The sequence below is a fragment of the Trichosurus vulpecula genome, chromosome X (genome assembly GCF_011100635.1).
Source record: "Trichosurus vulpecula isolate mTriVul1 chromosome X, mTriVul1.pri, whole genome shotgun sequence".
NCBI lineage: Eukaryota > Metazoa > Chordata > Mammalia > Diprotodontia > Phalangeridae > Trichosurus > Trichosurus vulpecula.
Genome location: NC_050582.1, coordinates 41,792,687 through 41,808,307, shown reverse-complemented (window position 1 = coordinate 41,808,307; position 15,621 = coordinate 41,792,687). Strand labels below are relative to the sequence as shown.

Here is a 15,621-nt window from a genome sequence, read left to right as displayed (position 1 = left end):
AGCCCAGAGGCCGGAAGTTTATCCCAGGGAATGTTTTCTGAATCTAAGAATCTGTTCTTAGGGAAGATGCCCCACAAGAGACATCCTAGGGAAGGGGAGCTAGGAAGGCAAGAAAGACCATCTAATAGAGCGTTAACCTACCAGTGAATCTAGAACTGAGTTCCTGACTGCCATCCCCAGGCTGCCCCCCGTAAATGTGAGCTTTTAGGTCCACTGATTCCTTAAGGAGAGCTAAGGCTTCCATGGCCCACCCAACCCAAGTGAATGAATGGGAAAGGCGGCCGCTTTTCACAAAGCCAAATTAAGTAGCCTGGAGAAAGGAAGAAGATAAACACAGACTGTAAGCACCAGTACTGCAAATGGGCTAGTCCATGAATTGGGGGAAGGAAGTTCCTGGAGTACCGGGAGTTCCCTCAACTGGAGCAAGTTGTGGGCTTTATTTTCATTTATTGATGTTAAAATCGACACTTGAAATTCAACTCAACAAGCATTTATTAAACTTCTGCCCTATGCCCGAGACTGGGGGAAAGTCAAAAACAAAAGTCTCTGGCCTTAAGCTTTTACTCTATGGGGGGGGGGGGGGGGGGGGGGGGGAGGGAGGGGAGGGGACACAGACAATGCATACAAAATAATTTCTGAGAGAAGAAAGAACTAATCACTGGGAGAGGGAGGAAGGGGGGGGGCGGGAGACAGCAGGGAGGAGAGTTCATTCCAGCCCAGGAAATGGGGGACAGCCTGCTCGATGGCAAAGACAGGAGCTGGAATGTCGTGCATGGCAAGCAGGCCAGTTGGGCTGGAACGTAGAGTGCGTGAGGGGGGAGTAATGTGAGATCAGTCTGGAAAGAATGTGTGATGAGCCTGCAAGCCAGGAGGCTCACGCCCCAGCAGCCATCTTTAAGTGGTATACCATTAAATATACATATGAGAATTTCACTTCCAAAGCAGAGAAGAATGCAAAAGGCTGCTCAACAATGCAAGAAAAATCATATGCATGGCTCCTGGGCTAGGGTCCTTTCTGAAGGCAGAAAGGTATGATTAATGGAAAGCAGCCCCTAATTACTCTGATCACAGATCGCTTCTCGACCTTAATCATGTACAAATCTGTAGATTGTGAACATAGTCATGCACAACAAAAGGCTGGCATTTGCATGTTCGTCCTAGTACTGTCGCTGAGGTTATGACCAGCTCATCAGAAAATGGGCCTAAGGAAAAATTCCCCCTGGAGTAAATTAGAACCAGCACAAATACAAGAACCATAAGAACTTATCAAAATTCAAATAACTCATTTAGAAGCTCAGCGGAGCCATATCTCCAAAGTAGCTAATACTGAAAATCATGAGTTCAGTCCAACAAATTTAAGCCAGTGTCCATAACAACTGTTGCAGGAATCAAACGGAGGACGCCTTGATGTAGATCTTATGTCCCCGGTTCGGTCAAAGCAATTTAAGGAAATTGTAAATGAAGCTTAGACCTCTTTGTCAAGTGATATTGAAATCAAATTTGATCTGCTTCAAAAAAAAATCCAGATAGCAATCATAATTGGTTCCAACAAGGTAGGAGACACATAGCAAGAATTCCAATCGCGCTATGCACTAATGCTGAAACACTAAGTCTTTAAATAGGCTTTATCCTTTTTGTTTAAATTTGAACCCCTATGGTGTAACTGATTTTCTCAGTTACTAGAATTTTGACCTAGTTCTTATGGCTTCTGGATTGTGCTGGTTGTAATTTAAGTTGGAATTTTTCCTTAGACCCATTTACTGGGGAGCTGGGCATTGCCTTAGCTACCACACAAATATGCCCATTTTAAAGCCAGAAAGAAAAGGAGCACTTTAGTAGTCTAGTTCAGAAATAGCGTTTTTTAAGCTTGCAGACTAGTCCCAAGAGCTAGTAAGCAGATTCTATGCCTCAGTTTGATGGTTCCATTTCTACATGAGTTTATATGTTCCTTCTTTTACCCAAACTTCACCACCTCGAGAATCTTCATGTGAAGACTACACCTAATAAATCAGAAAGTAAAGTTCCTATCAGCCTACCCCCTTCCTCTCCCTTCCTCTCCCTTCCCCCTCCCGCCCCCCCCCCCCCCATCTTATCCTCGGGATGGAATTAACGCTGCAAAATTCTTAACTGAAGTAAAGAATCACCCTTAGCCAGAGGCGTAACTACAACCAGGCAACAGGTTTGAGCTCAAGCTAATTTTGTGCTCGGTCTGTCTTCCAACTGAAGGAATTAAAGGGGATTGAAATAAGGCTCCGAAACACGCATTCAATCCAACAAGTATTTATTAAACAAGCCTACTATGTGACAGGCACTGAGAATACCAAGACACAAGGCCAATTCCTGCCCCTCAAGGAGCTTCCATTTTACAAGGGGGAAGGGAGAAAAGAGATAATATACACAAAGAGAAATATATACAAGATACCAGTGTGGGGGAAGGGCACAAAGAATTCCTGGGAGACTACAGGGCAACAGGAAGTTGAGCATAGTAATTTACATTTCTTTAGCAGTTTACATTTCCAAAGCCTTCCCGCCCAGAAAAAGAGAATTAGGTTTTGTAATTAGCATGCCATTTTGGCCCTCTTTTGGGGCCAAAAACTTGCCCATGGTCAAAGAACTAGCTTGTGGCTGCGCTGGTGGGACTCAAATCCAGGTCTCCCCCAAACTCCAAATCGTGGGGAGAGGGCTCCCTTCTTTCCCTTTCCCAGGTTCATTATAGATACTATTTGCCAGAGAATATTACACAACGCTCAATACTAGAAAAACCAAGTTACACTTTCACAGCTTAGGAAGCTGAATTTAAAGGGATCCTGAAAACCTACAATCTAACTCTCAAAGAGAACACAAGGCCAAGTGGTCACCAGTGATCTCCGCTCCTCTCCAGGTGGCCCAGATGAAGCAGTTAAACCACCTTCTCTGGACTGCTGCTTTTCAGCTCCGGCTGCCTTAAAGAACAAGGACCTCAAGTCATTTTATCAGGAATCAAAAGGTCTGGATTGGAGGGCTAGCTTCGAGTCAGGTTCTTCACCTGCAAAATGGGGAAGCACAATACTTGCAGTATGAACTGTTATTCATTTCCTTGAGTGTTTAAATGAACAAATCCATACATCTGCCAGGCTCACACTGTTAAAAGCGCAACTCAACTTCAGAGGTAACATTTTTGACAAATCAAAAGACCGATTACTTGTTTCCCTTGGGCCTTTGCTCCAAGAGATAAGATAGCCTTACAATTGTGTACCTACCCATAGTCAAAGAGTTGAAATTGAGCCCTTTTGTATCTCATTCAATCTACTTCATTCAAGCGGTCAGACTGAATGAAAACATTAGTGGATAGAGTTAATTCAGCACATTGTACTTCAAATCAAGGTGAGCTAATCCATCTATTGACAAGATTAACCCCTTTCTCAAAATGCACAGAAGTATCTTGGGCTAAAAACCTTTCTCTGGCGCCCAGAATAGAGTCCTCCAACCAGATCCCGCCCAAGCCACCCCCTGCCCCCCAAGCTGCCACTGCATAAGGTCTTGCGGTTTACAGATGGATACCGTGCAATTTTTCTCCTACTAAACTTATCAAAATTGCATCGTGATCCACCCGACAACAGCAAACCAGCCAGATTGGCCCCTTTCAGTCCTTACAGGAACAGATGACGATAAGTCCTCTTTTCCTCCACAGGCCGGGACAAGTGCAATACTCTTATAGACACAAGATCAAGTAATGCAACAAATCCCCACCCGCAGAGAAATCAGCCACAGACAATCTTCGGTAGCAGCTCCCTCGAGGCGGGGAAGGCAGGTCCGAAAATGCAGTTGCAAACGCCCTCATAATCAGTTTTGCATGGATTTGCACAGCAATTGACATAGGCCGATGCAAGACCTGCAAAACTGACTGTGAGTAGCCCGGGGATTAATGCTAGTTGGGTGACTGTGCCATCTGCCCCACCCCCCTCCGCCCCCCAGTGATACATTACCCAGGAGCGCTGAAGTGCCCATAGTACAGTAGTCATTTGCAAAAAACTACCTGCACTGTGAGCACTTTGGCACTACCAGGACCAGGGACCAGCCTCCACGCTCCGGCACCTGTAATAAGAGAGAGAAGGAGAGAGCACGAGCCCGCCATCGGGGGGGGGGGGGGGGCCCTCATCCGAGCACCCCTTCCGAGAGCGCCCGCCGGCCACAACCCCCAAGTTTCTTGAATGTCTCTCTCAGCCATCAGGACTCTGCTTGCCAGGTTGTCTAGGAGGCGGCTTGTGCCAGAAGGAGCATTTAGGGCAGTAGATACTAAGCTACACCACTAACTGCACTAGATGCACCTTAGCACAAGGGACAGAAGATGGATCAAGGCAGATGCCCCAGGGGACTTGGGCTCCAAGGAAGCCCCAAATCATCCATTGCCGTGGTCATGTTGGAAGTGCTCACAGGGCAGTAGTTACACCGACCTACCTGCACTATAAGCACTTTTACACAACCGAGGCACGGTCTCCAGCAAAGCCGCAGGTCGCCCTCCGGTCCTGGCTCTTTCCCCTTTCAAGTCTTCTTCAAGTGAACTAGGGAGAAAGCAGAAAAACATTCACTAAGAAAAAAAAATACCTAAAAATCAAAATGCACCAGCTTACTCAAGCAACAAGAATTTTTACTTTTACAGATTCCAAGTTATGTCTGCAAATTTATTTAAGTCACGAGAATTAGAAGGGAGCGAGTTAATGCATACCTGATTTAAGTCACTTGGTAGTTTCAACCTTACAGGATTTTGACCTGTCCTTCATAAACTTAGTTCAACTTTTACTACTTACAAGTACTAAGAAAATTCCAGCCTCTCTTCAATCGACATCCAAAATAGATACAGCCAAATTCACTTCAGAATTGTTCAATATAGAAATTTTTTTGCCTAGAAATCACTGCCATCCCCACCCCAAACCTCCTTAAAGATGGGGGGTGGAGGGGGGGAGTCCCAGTTTAGTTACTTTTTGAGGCTCTAGATGTACGACGCTCTTCACCGCTACACAATGCCACATTGATGTATTTCACAGAACTGCATTAAGCCCTGGATCTAGCTCTGTTTAAACAATTTATGGATTCATCTTTTTCCATTATATCCAAAGAAAGGAGACCAGCCCTTCTTGGATATCATAGTATTCCACAAGCCAGCCTTATCCCATTTCCAGATTTAAGTCGCACTTCTTTGGTCATAATCCACCCTATGTTCTCTTAAGGACCATCCACTTTAAAAAAAAAAAAGAGGCACCCTATTTAGCTCTCCATACTTGTCAGGAGAATATTTGTTAATGAGAATCTAAGAGTTAAAAAAGACTTTATCCAAGATTACTATTCTAAAAACATTCAAGGTACACCATATATCATACCTACCTTTATGGTTTTCTGTAATGGTGGGGAGCAAACCTGTCTGCCAGCATTGGAGATATAAATTGTCAAGAGTTCTTGCTTCTGTTTTTTTTTCTCCAATGCCCCCACGACTCCCTTACCTGATGCCGGATGAAAATGTGCCACCATGCTCGTCTTTGGATCTTGAAAAAGTTTGCTGAAAAGGAATGACCAATTTTAAAAGAATGGCCCCCTACAAACACACAAACACACACGCGCACGCGCGCGCGCGCACACGCACACACACACACACGGCTATTTTGTGAAAGAGGGGGAAAAAAGAGGTCAAACCTGAAAATCCGTTTCCTGAGGACAGTACTGAGTGGTCCCTAGGGGAAAAAGAAAAGTTCAAAGATTAAATAAGAAACTCATTAACTCAAATCTTAAATTTGCCTAGCAGCTTCCACACTTTTGACCAAGGTGTGAATAAAGCTCAGCTTCTCGAATTCCTTCAAGGGTGGCTCCAAACGCAGAGGGTGCTGAGAAGAGAGACTCCCATTTGTACCCTGGACCCCGGTGGGTGTGCTCCTTTTAAAGGGGTTGGGAGGGACTTCGAGCCACGCCCAAGCACCGCCCCCTCGAGTTTTCCTGTTTCTATTGGCTGTTGCACTAAACTCCACCTCCACCCCTGCCGGCAGTTCGAAGTTTAAAAAAAGTCCCACCCCTCGCCCCCCCTCACCCGCACCCCACCCCCCCACCAAAGTAAGGAATGGAATAAAGATATTTCCTAGGGGCTTCTCTTTTCAACTTCGCCAGTCTTCCTTTTACCCGCTTAGCCCTCAAATCCCTATACACCCAGCACCCTGGATCCCGCCCCAGACTCCTCAGGCTGGCCATCCAGGTCTAACCAGTGTTTGCACCAACCGTGGGCACCACGCGTCCGGACCCTCGTGGTGAGGCTGCCTCAGAAATTAAAGAGAAAAGAACAGGGCATCATGGGAAATGGAGTTCTCCATTCAAAGTGCTAAAAAACGCGCCAACTGGCAAACCCCCCTCTACCCCCCCCGTGGGTGGGAGGATGGGGGGTGATGTCCACAGAGGACTTCTTTCCCCTCCTTGTGTTCCCCAAAACCCCACCCGTCAAACTTGCTTGTTTCATGGGGGAAGGGAAGGGGGCTCAGAAGGGAAGGGAAGCCCAAGTCGTCCATTCGCCCCCGCCACCACCACCCCCACGCTGTTTCCCACTGGGACAAACCGCAAGAGTTGGGCTTGGGGTGGGGATGGGGGGAAAGTATCGTCTCCTCTAGTCCCAACTCTTCACTTAAAGGGAGACGGGAGATAGAGTCCCCTTTCCTAACCCCGTGCCCACAATCAAGGCATACTTTGGGCGAGTTCCTTTGGTGCAATACAGGTGGAAAGTCCCTTCGTCCCCTGACCATTTCCCATTTTTCTGCTCTGCCGGTGGTAGAGTGGAAACCTCCCTCATCCTGGCCGCATGCAGGGCGAGACGAGGTGGGGCGAGGCGAGGCAAGGCTCCAATCGGACCTCAAGGGGAGAGAGGGAGTGGGAAAAAGGCTTGGAAACTTCCACGTGGGGCATCTATCCGATACCTGAGGATGACAACAAGGCTAAAGAAGACTGCAAGACTGGGGGGGGGTGGCAAGGCTCCCCCAGCCAGGCACTCCTTCCCATCAGTCCCCTAGAGGGCTGGGTGGGGCGGGATGGAGAGCGGCCCGTCCCGCTCCCAAGGGTCTTCCCCCTGCGACTGCTCCCTCTAAGGTCCTGCCTTCCTTTAGCCACATCTCCCAGGAAAAGCTGCCCCCTCCTTTCCTTTACAAGCCAGAAAAGAACCAAGTTTGCTCTCGACCACCCATTCCTCACTGGGAGTTAGGAAGAACCCTCCTTACCCCACCAAAAAGGAGAAAAAAGGAGAAAACCCCCTTTCGTCCCCTTTACCCTGAAGCGAAGTGAGCGCAGTCCGCAGGCATGCTTTCTCGCTCCTCTTGCCCTAAGGGTTAAGGGGGGTAGGGGAGTGGGGGGAGCTACTACTGTGTCTGGTCCCTGCCGGGTGGCCAGGGTGCCTGAGCCGCCGCTGCCGCCGCCGTCGCCGCTGCTACTGCTGCTCCGGGAGCTGCTGGCCCTCTGCCAGGCTCTGCATGCACGCTTCGACCTTCTCTTCCCTCCTCCTCCTCATCCTCCTCCTCCTCGAGCTGCTGCAAAGCACATGAGACTACGACTCCCAAAGTGCCCCCGGGACGGACGGGCTTGGGCGCATGCGCGCCACCGCCCCTCCTCAACACTGAGCCGCTGTCCCAAGGCCCCGGGGGAAGGAGAAAAGATGTTTCATGTAATACATATCTAGATATGCAGACACACATATGCATGCACGTGTAGGTTTTGACCTCGGGTGCCACTGCTACTGTACTAAGGGAGCTGGCCCTTCCCGTCTTTCCCACTAATTTACACATCCACACCCAGGACAGGGTGTCTCGGCTACAGCTTTGAATAGTAGTAGCACACGCGCGGGCACACACGCGCGCACACGCACACACATACAATTAAATAAAAGGAAGCCTCCCTGCAGATGATCTGGTGTCCTCAGCTTGCACTACCATCTCTCCAAGGCCAAAGAGAAAAAGGAAGGGCAGGAGGGCTGCGGAAGGGTGGTGGCCCTCCAAGGAGATCGATAGGTTACTTACTTTTCCAAAAATAAAACCTCCCGCCGCGCCCCCCCCCCCCAACAACTCCACTCCACACAAGCCCTTTAACTACTGCGGCTTGCCTTTGCCAGGGAGGATGCTGATGCCCACTTTCTCTATAGTATGTATTTTTACCTAACAGCAGGCTCTGGAGGGCAACGAAACTGAGGTTTGGCCAACCGTCCGAAAAGGGTGGGTTTGTGGGCATTGGGGAAAGTTTAGCTGAGGCTGTTTATTTAGGGGCGAGGGGAAAGGAGTAGGGGAAAGAAAGAGGTGGGTGTACATGAAGGGCAGGAGCAGGGAAGGAGAAAGGATGCAGCAGGACCAACCCTCCCCCCCCCATTGTTACTGCGGTTGCTGGTTGCAGCACCGAAATCCAACCAGCGGGCAAGGGCGCCATGTGAGCCTCCACCGGCCCAACGGCAGAAGCGGCCGCGGAAGCAAGCACCCCCGAAGGCTGCCCCCCTTTTTCCTCCCTGCTCTCCCTCCTACCCAGGGGTCCAACCTGGAAGCCTATAGCCACTCAGAAGTTAGTACCCAAAAAGCAAGACTGAAATCCCAGAGAGGGAGCACTCCTACAGGTGGGCTTACATCTACTGCATTATTTAAAAAAAAAAAAAAAAAGGCGTTACTTGAGCAGCACACACATCCACTAAGGCATCTGGCTGATGCTTTAAGCAAACTAAGTATTCTGAAATCACCCCCCCTCCCACCCGCCCCCCCACCAGATCCTGCCGGTGAGGCTGCACCGACTGCAATGCAACTTTCAGCCTTTCATGGTAAAGACCAGCATTGGGAAGAAGGCGGGAGCGAGGGAAAAAAAGAAATGATACAAACCCTATTTAAAAAAAAAAAAAGGTAAGATAAACGCATTACCTTTTAGTTTGAGTAAAACCCGGAGTAAAAGAAAATAAAAATAAAAAATAGATTTTTAAAAGGAGGGTTTTGTTTTGTTTTGTTTTTTTACGAAAGTGGCGCGAAGACAATATCATGTGATCCAACCCCAGGGCGTCTCCTTCCCCTTTTAACAACCCGAAGAGACAGAGACAGAGACAGAGACACAGAGAAACAGAGAGGACAGAAAAGAGAAACCATAAAGAGATGACAGGAAAAAGAACAGAGAGGAAAGATGGGGGGGGGGGCGGAATAGAGAAAGAGAGTGAAAGCTGAGAGGAAAACACGAGGAGAAAAAGAGGGAGAGAGAAGAGAAAGCGGGGGGGGGGGGGTACATCCGCTCCTCACACAATTAGCATAATTAATTGTGTCCTGCAGCTGCATTCGGAGCTCTCTGGTCAATGGAGGTAAACATCCCCTATTATCACAAAGAAGACCCATTACTCTGATTTTGGAAAAAGGTTCACACGCAAAAATTACTTATCAAAAGTCCTAATTTCACACTCTCAAAATGTATATGGGTTTGGTTTGGGAGGAAGGAAGAGCAAGGGCAAGATTAAATAAGTCTGAAAGTGGAATAAGCAAATAGCTTTCAAAGACATGAAACTGATCAGAAAGTGACATTTCGCTGGCTTTAAATGGTCTGAAAGTTTTAAAAGCATTGCCTTGATGCTTCTTAACCAACAGCATTCCTCAAGGACACCCCCTCCTTGTCCTCTGAGCCTAAAACTGTACCCAGAATCAAGTATTTTGACATTGCTTTATCGGGATGATTTTAATGTTATTTATTGTTTCAAAGCAGATGTCAACGCAATGATTAGGTCAAGTTTGCAATTTGACAGAAACTATTTGCTCTTCTATGTAAGTTGAGCAATTGTCTATCAGAACAGCTCTTAGTATAATTTTCAAAAGTAAAATATTTAGTCTTTTTTTTAATCTAGGAAATCCCAAAGTAATTCCCTTTTGTCTTTTTAAGAGGTTTTTGAAAAAGTAATGATCAGCCAAAATATTTGGAGAATGAAAAACCTGGAGAACAAAGCATTTCTCTAGCCTTCTTGCCCCCCCCCACCCCCTCCCAAAGGGTTCAGAATAACTAACAGCCCAAAGAAAAGCACGTGACTCCTTCATGCTTTAAAACTTGTGGTCATGCTGAGGCTAAAAGCTAAGAGCTTGTGACCCCTCAACCCCTTTCCCCTCCCCCAGACCAGAGCCCAAGGCTTAAGGCAATGGGCTCCCACCAGGCTTCTGCCAGCTCCCTGGTATTGTGAAGGAAACAATACCTTAGGCACTCAGCAGAGTAAAGGAAAAGCCCTCATGTCATGTTACATACGTTGAAGCAGATTGTACAGAATCGAAATATATTTATGTTTACTAACATGTGTTCACTCAGAACCCCAGATGTTCCATTAGGAAGTGAATTTAACATTTGATCTCTGAAAATAATTACCAAAACTCCTTTACAGCCTGGCTTAAATGGGAGGGGGGTGGTGGTGGAGAATCTGCTTTTTCTTCCGTGGGCTTTGATTCTCACCCCAATTGAATTTCATTTCATTTTCTGACATAAGAGGGGGAAAAAAGATAAAGTACTTTGAAAATAAAGATTCTTCCAAAGTGCTGCCTGGAACTTTGTGGTCTTTGAATTTGACCCACACATTTTAATTGTATTGACAAAAAATACCCCAACCAAGCAATTTTAAAGAGATTTTATTTTTAGCACTTTGAAAGATATCAATAGTTAAATATTTCCACCCAATTGAGGAATCATTTCACTTAATTTAGAAATATTAGGTACCTCTATTAACCCTAATGATTGGTATCTTAGAACAAAAAGGTCCCCATGGAGACAAGAAAGCAATCTAAGAGTATTATGTTTCTTGCAGGGCTAGAATGGAGCTTTTGTTCAGAGTATATTTACTACTTTTAAATTTCTTTTCTAAATTCTAGAGTCGAGTTCTCTCTCATTTTAGGCTTGCATAGCTTTAGAATTTCTGTGTGCTGGGAGGGGCAGGAGGGGGTAATGTATGCATGCTGTGTGTGTGTGAGAGAGAGAGAGAGAGAGAGAGAGAGTTTTTGTGTGTACATTCTTGTGTGTGTGTGGGGGGGAGAGAGATAGAGGGGGGGAGAGAGAGAATGAGAGAGGGAGAGAGAAAGAGAGAGGGAGGGAGAGAAAGAGAAAGAGAGAGAGAGAGAGAGAGAGAGAGAGAGAGAGAGAGAGAGAGAGAGCGAGAGGCCTGAAACAAAGCAATGATATCAGAACACTGAGCAAGATGGGAAGGCTTTTCAGTAAAACATATTTCAAATGCTCTTTTGTATTTGATCCAATAGGAGGAATTGAAATTTCTATGATATTAGAATCCTAAGGTAAGCTTAGAGTTTAGGGTTTTAGGAATAGGAAATGCTTCTCTAAGACATTTCATATATGGATTTTTAATTCGTTTACATTTTAAATGGCAAGTCTTCTGAGAACTCAAATTGGAGGAAATAAAAGTGAAATCAGATTTTCTAAGCAAGCCTTCACTTGTTTATGAAAACTTAGCCCCCCAAAAGTAAAGGAAATTGATAATAGAGGTAAGTAATTTCTTTACATAAACTATGAGGAACTAAAACCAATCCCAAACGAAAGAGTGCCAGTGCTAGTGAAAAAAAAAAGCATGACCAATAAACTGGCCCTCTGGGAAAAGTGGGAAAAGAGGAAATTTCAATAATTGCTTATGCTTAGCTACTCTAATTTAGTATAAATAATCTAGAAATCGAGATGTGTAAGTTAATATGAAGTTTAGCCTGAGAAGGTCAAGCAGTGGGAGAAAAAAAGGAACTTTCTTTCTGAAATTTAATAGGATTAAGGAACACATTTTAATCACTTTCATTGGTATTTTTCCCCTCTCCTACCTAGGGCATACTGAAATTCTTTTGCAGTCTAAGTGAATTTAAATGAAGTCTGTTGATAGGGTATCATTAACAAATAATTTCTAACAATTATTAACCAACATTAGAAAGATGCTTCGTGACCTATGTTCTCCATATATAGGAAAAGAATTCTTTCTGATACTGACTCTCCTACCTTTGAAACAGTAGAACAAGTGGGCACTGAAGTGATTCACTGTTGAGATTAAGTGGTGTTAAGGGGAGTTTTACACTCTGAAACACTTTGATTTTCCTATTTATGTGACTTAAAAGTGGAACTTCTGGTATTGCGAACCATAAAACTGCAAGGCAAGTGCAGTCCCCTAATCAAAGACAAGGCCAGTTGACAGCTATAAAATACAAGCATTGGACACACATTGTTTTTTTGTTCCATTTAGTTGGACTAAGTTCACTGGGGGAAAAGCACTTTTTGCACCATTAGATCTTCTTTCTCAACGAAATTTCCCATTAAGGAGTGGCCAGCCTGTAAGATGGGAGGGTCTTCTTTCAATCTGCATTTCAAAAAACTTATCTCCATGACAAATTTGTTTTTCTTTATAAAGCAAGCAAACCAGGCTAGCTTCAAATAGTCCTAGACACTGTTTTTACCCTCAGCCTCCTCAAATGGGTAGATATTTCCAATGTTATCACTAAGAAGTTTGATGTGGATTTCCTAATCAAAACCTGTGAAGCTTCATTTAAATGGTCTCTTGGCTCTAAAAGTATGCTAATTTTATGCCACATATCGAGAAAGCATGTGAGGTTTGGTTTGGTTTGGTTTGGTTTGGTTTTTTTTTCCCATGCTTCTCTATTTTCTCCTCAAAACTCAAGTCACTTTTCTCTTGCTTTGTACTGCCCTGGTAGGCTCTGAAGATTGTCTTTTAGCTGTCCTCAGCCTTCAGATTCTAGCAGGAAGTAGAGCCATTATTGTCTGGCTTTTTTAAACTTGCTGAGGAGGAACTCAGTGAAATGACTTGAATTATCCAGATGTATGAAAGGACAGCAAAGAGAGCTAACTGACTGCTACACACACATATGCATCTACCATCAAAATGAGAGCTGTTGTTTTGTCAAAACAAATTCAACTTGCCTTACTTGGGAAACTCTTCAGAGCCCTTGCAAGAAAAGAACAGGACTAATTAATGGATCAGGAAGCAAACACAGAAAATAGCAGTTCAATTTTTTTTTCAATTTATGATTCTGTTTGAAGTTATTTTGTCTCCATATATTTTTGTTCTCTCAAAAAATAACCAGTTCATCTCATCTTCCTTTGTTTAATTTTCAATCCTTGAAATTTATCTATTAAAAAAATAAATTTGACATCCTAAGAAAAATGATCCTTTTATACCCATGCTCATTCTTCCTAATTCAATATAGTTGTTAGCTACTAAAAGTCTTAAAATTCAAGCACTTTTTCCCCCTGAGATTTAGCGGATCACCAACAACATATTTGAATTTAGGTATCTGGTAGATCTCTGAAAAGTAATCTACTTAAATATAATACTTCTGGTTTTAAATATAAAAGCTTCTGAACTAAGTTTCAGAATATAGCAGGGTTTTATGAGCTGCTTTAAGAATTCAGGCTATGCTCTAGCTGAAACAAAAGCAAATTCAAAAATGATATTAATTATATTGAAGATTTATTTTATTTTCTAATTATTCTGCCTGTCTAAAATGTATTTGGCTTTTCCCTGGGAAGTTATTAAAGATAATAAACAAAGCATTCAAAATACAGAGCATGCTTTTTTTTGGAGAGGGAGGGATGTTTACTTTTCTTTTTTCAGAAACAGAAAGACAAGTGTTCTAGCATTAAAGTGACATTTTTAGAATATAACCTTTGATTAACCTAGAAATCTCTTTCACATGTTTTATCCATCATTGTCTTTTCACCTTTTCTTTTCTGTCCTCAGATTTGGCTTGCCACTTACTTTTAAAAAGAAAGGTTGAAAATCATCAGAAATGGAATGTATGTTCATTTGAATAGCATGTGCCAGTAGGATTCTTTCAGAAGATCTAAAACCCTTAAATCTCAATACTTTTTGTAACCAATTCATCACTTCAGCTCTCCTTACTTCCTTTAGTCTGATTCTGTACATTTTGAGCATTGGAGTGGGTTGTTCTATTCTTGGAAAAACAAACCCGCTATTCTGTCATTACCCTATCAAATATCACTTTTTGGACATCTATTCTTGACTCTGCCTCATGTTCAAGAATATGACTGACCTTAAATTCATTCTTTCCAAAGAAAGAATTCAGGACTGCTGCCTGGATCTGCTGAAACTGACTGTCTCTAAGAATAATCAGCCACCAAGAGGTTGTATAAGACCTTTCCCTATCAATGGGATCTCTCAGCTAACAAAAGCAAGAACTAATTATTCTTCTCGCAATATTGTTCCTACCAACTAGTTATCCCTTTCCTCATTAAACTTAAAAGAGCTCTCATTCCCAGTAGCTCTATGTAGTAAGCACCTTATAATTCCACTGGAAAGGAAATTACAGATATTTGAGATCATGTATTTATTGGGCTTTTGCTTCTGTCCTAAGTTTAAAAATGAGGCATTTTATTTGGTATTTGAAAATTCTGAGCATTCATTTTCTTTCCCACTCACATTTACCTTGGGCTCTGCCCTTAGTTTTCCACAGTTCTACAGTTTTACACTATTGATAGTTGATACCCATCATTCTTTATATACTAATTTCTCTAATTTTGTTGGATGCCTCTGTCCAAATCTGAAGACAGTTTCATAAAAATACAGACTACTAAGCCAAAATACCCTGAATTAAATTTTACTAAGTCATTGATACTGTTATATATTTTCAATGTATTGATATTACTATATATTTATAATTGGGTATTATGTATGCACAGAGAAGGAGAGATGAGAGAGGGAAGGGGAGGGGGGAGGGAAGGGGAAGGTGAGAGGAAAAAGGGGGAGGGAGAGGAAAGGAGAGAGAAGGGGGAGAGAGATGGAGAGAGGGAGAAGAAAAAGGGAGTGAGAGACAAGCAGAGAGGAGAGAGAGAGAGAGGGAGAGAGGGGTGAGAGGAAAAATGGGGAAGGAGAGGAAAGGAGAAAGAAGGGGGAAGAAAGCAAGAGACGGGGAGAGGGAGAAGAAAAAGGGGGAGCGAGAGACAAGCAGAGAGGAAGGAGAGAAAGACAGAGAGGGAGAGGGAGAGAGAGAGAGAGAGAGAGAGACAAAGAGAGAGCGAGAGAGAGAGTGATTCATAGAGTGAGAGAGAGAGAGAGAGAGAGAGGGAGGGAGGGAGAGAGAGGGGGGGGGGGGGAGAGAGAGAGAGAGAGAGAGAGAGAGAGAGAGAGAGAGAGAGAGAGAGAGAGAGAGAGAGAAACTAGTATTTGGTGAGTTGTCACAGTTTCTTTTAAAAAGTCCATCCAAATTTCAATTTATCTTCAAGTTTGCCTGAAAACAGAATTAACTTGTGAAATAAATCAACGCTTTATCAGCACTAATTGCATGAAGAAACACTTTTCCACATAAAGCATAATGTGCAGCACCTATTAGGGGCATACTAAATGCTTGTTAATTGATGGTTCAATTTCGAAGAAAAATTTGATCCCATTTTTAGGCTAGCCATTTAAAATTGTGGCAGTTCTCCCTATTAATGTAACAATTTATGATGAGTAGAAATCATTTTCTGATATTTCGACACAACCTTATTTTAGCTTTATAATGTACCACTTCACATCCTTTCCCTTAAAAACATTCAAGCATTTAAAAAAAGAATATAAAGCCATAGGATGTCAGGGTTTATTTTTTTCAGGTAAGACCACAAAATGCCATAGAATGATGG

The 15,621-nt window shown here is 43.8% G+C and overlaps 1 pseudogene; it reads left to right on the top strand.

Moving 5' to 3' along the window:
- Positions 1–15,621, top strand: part of LOC118832522 — an 80,075-nt pseudogene that overhangs the window by 32,222 nt on the left and 32,232 nt on the right.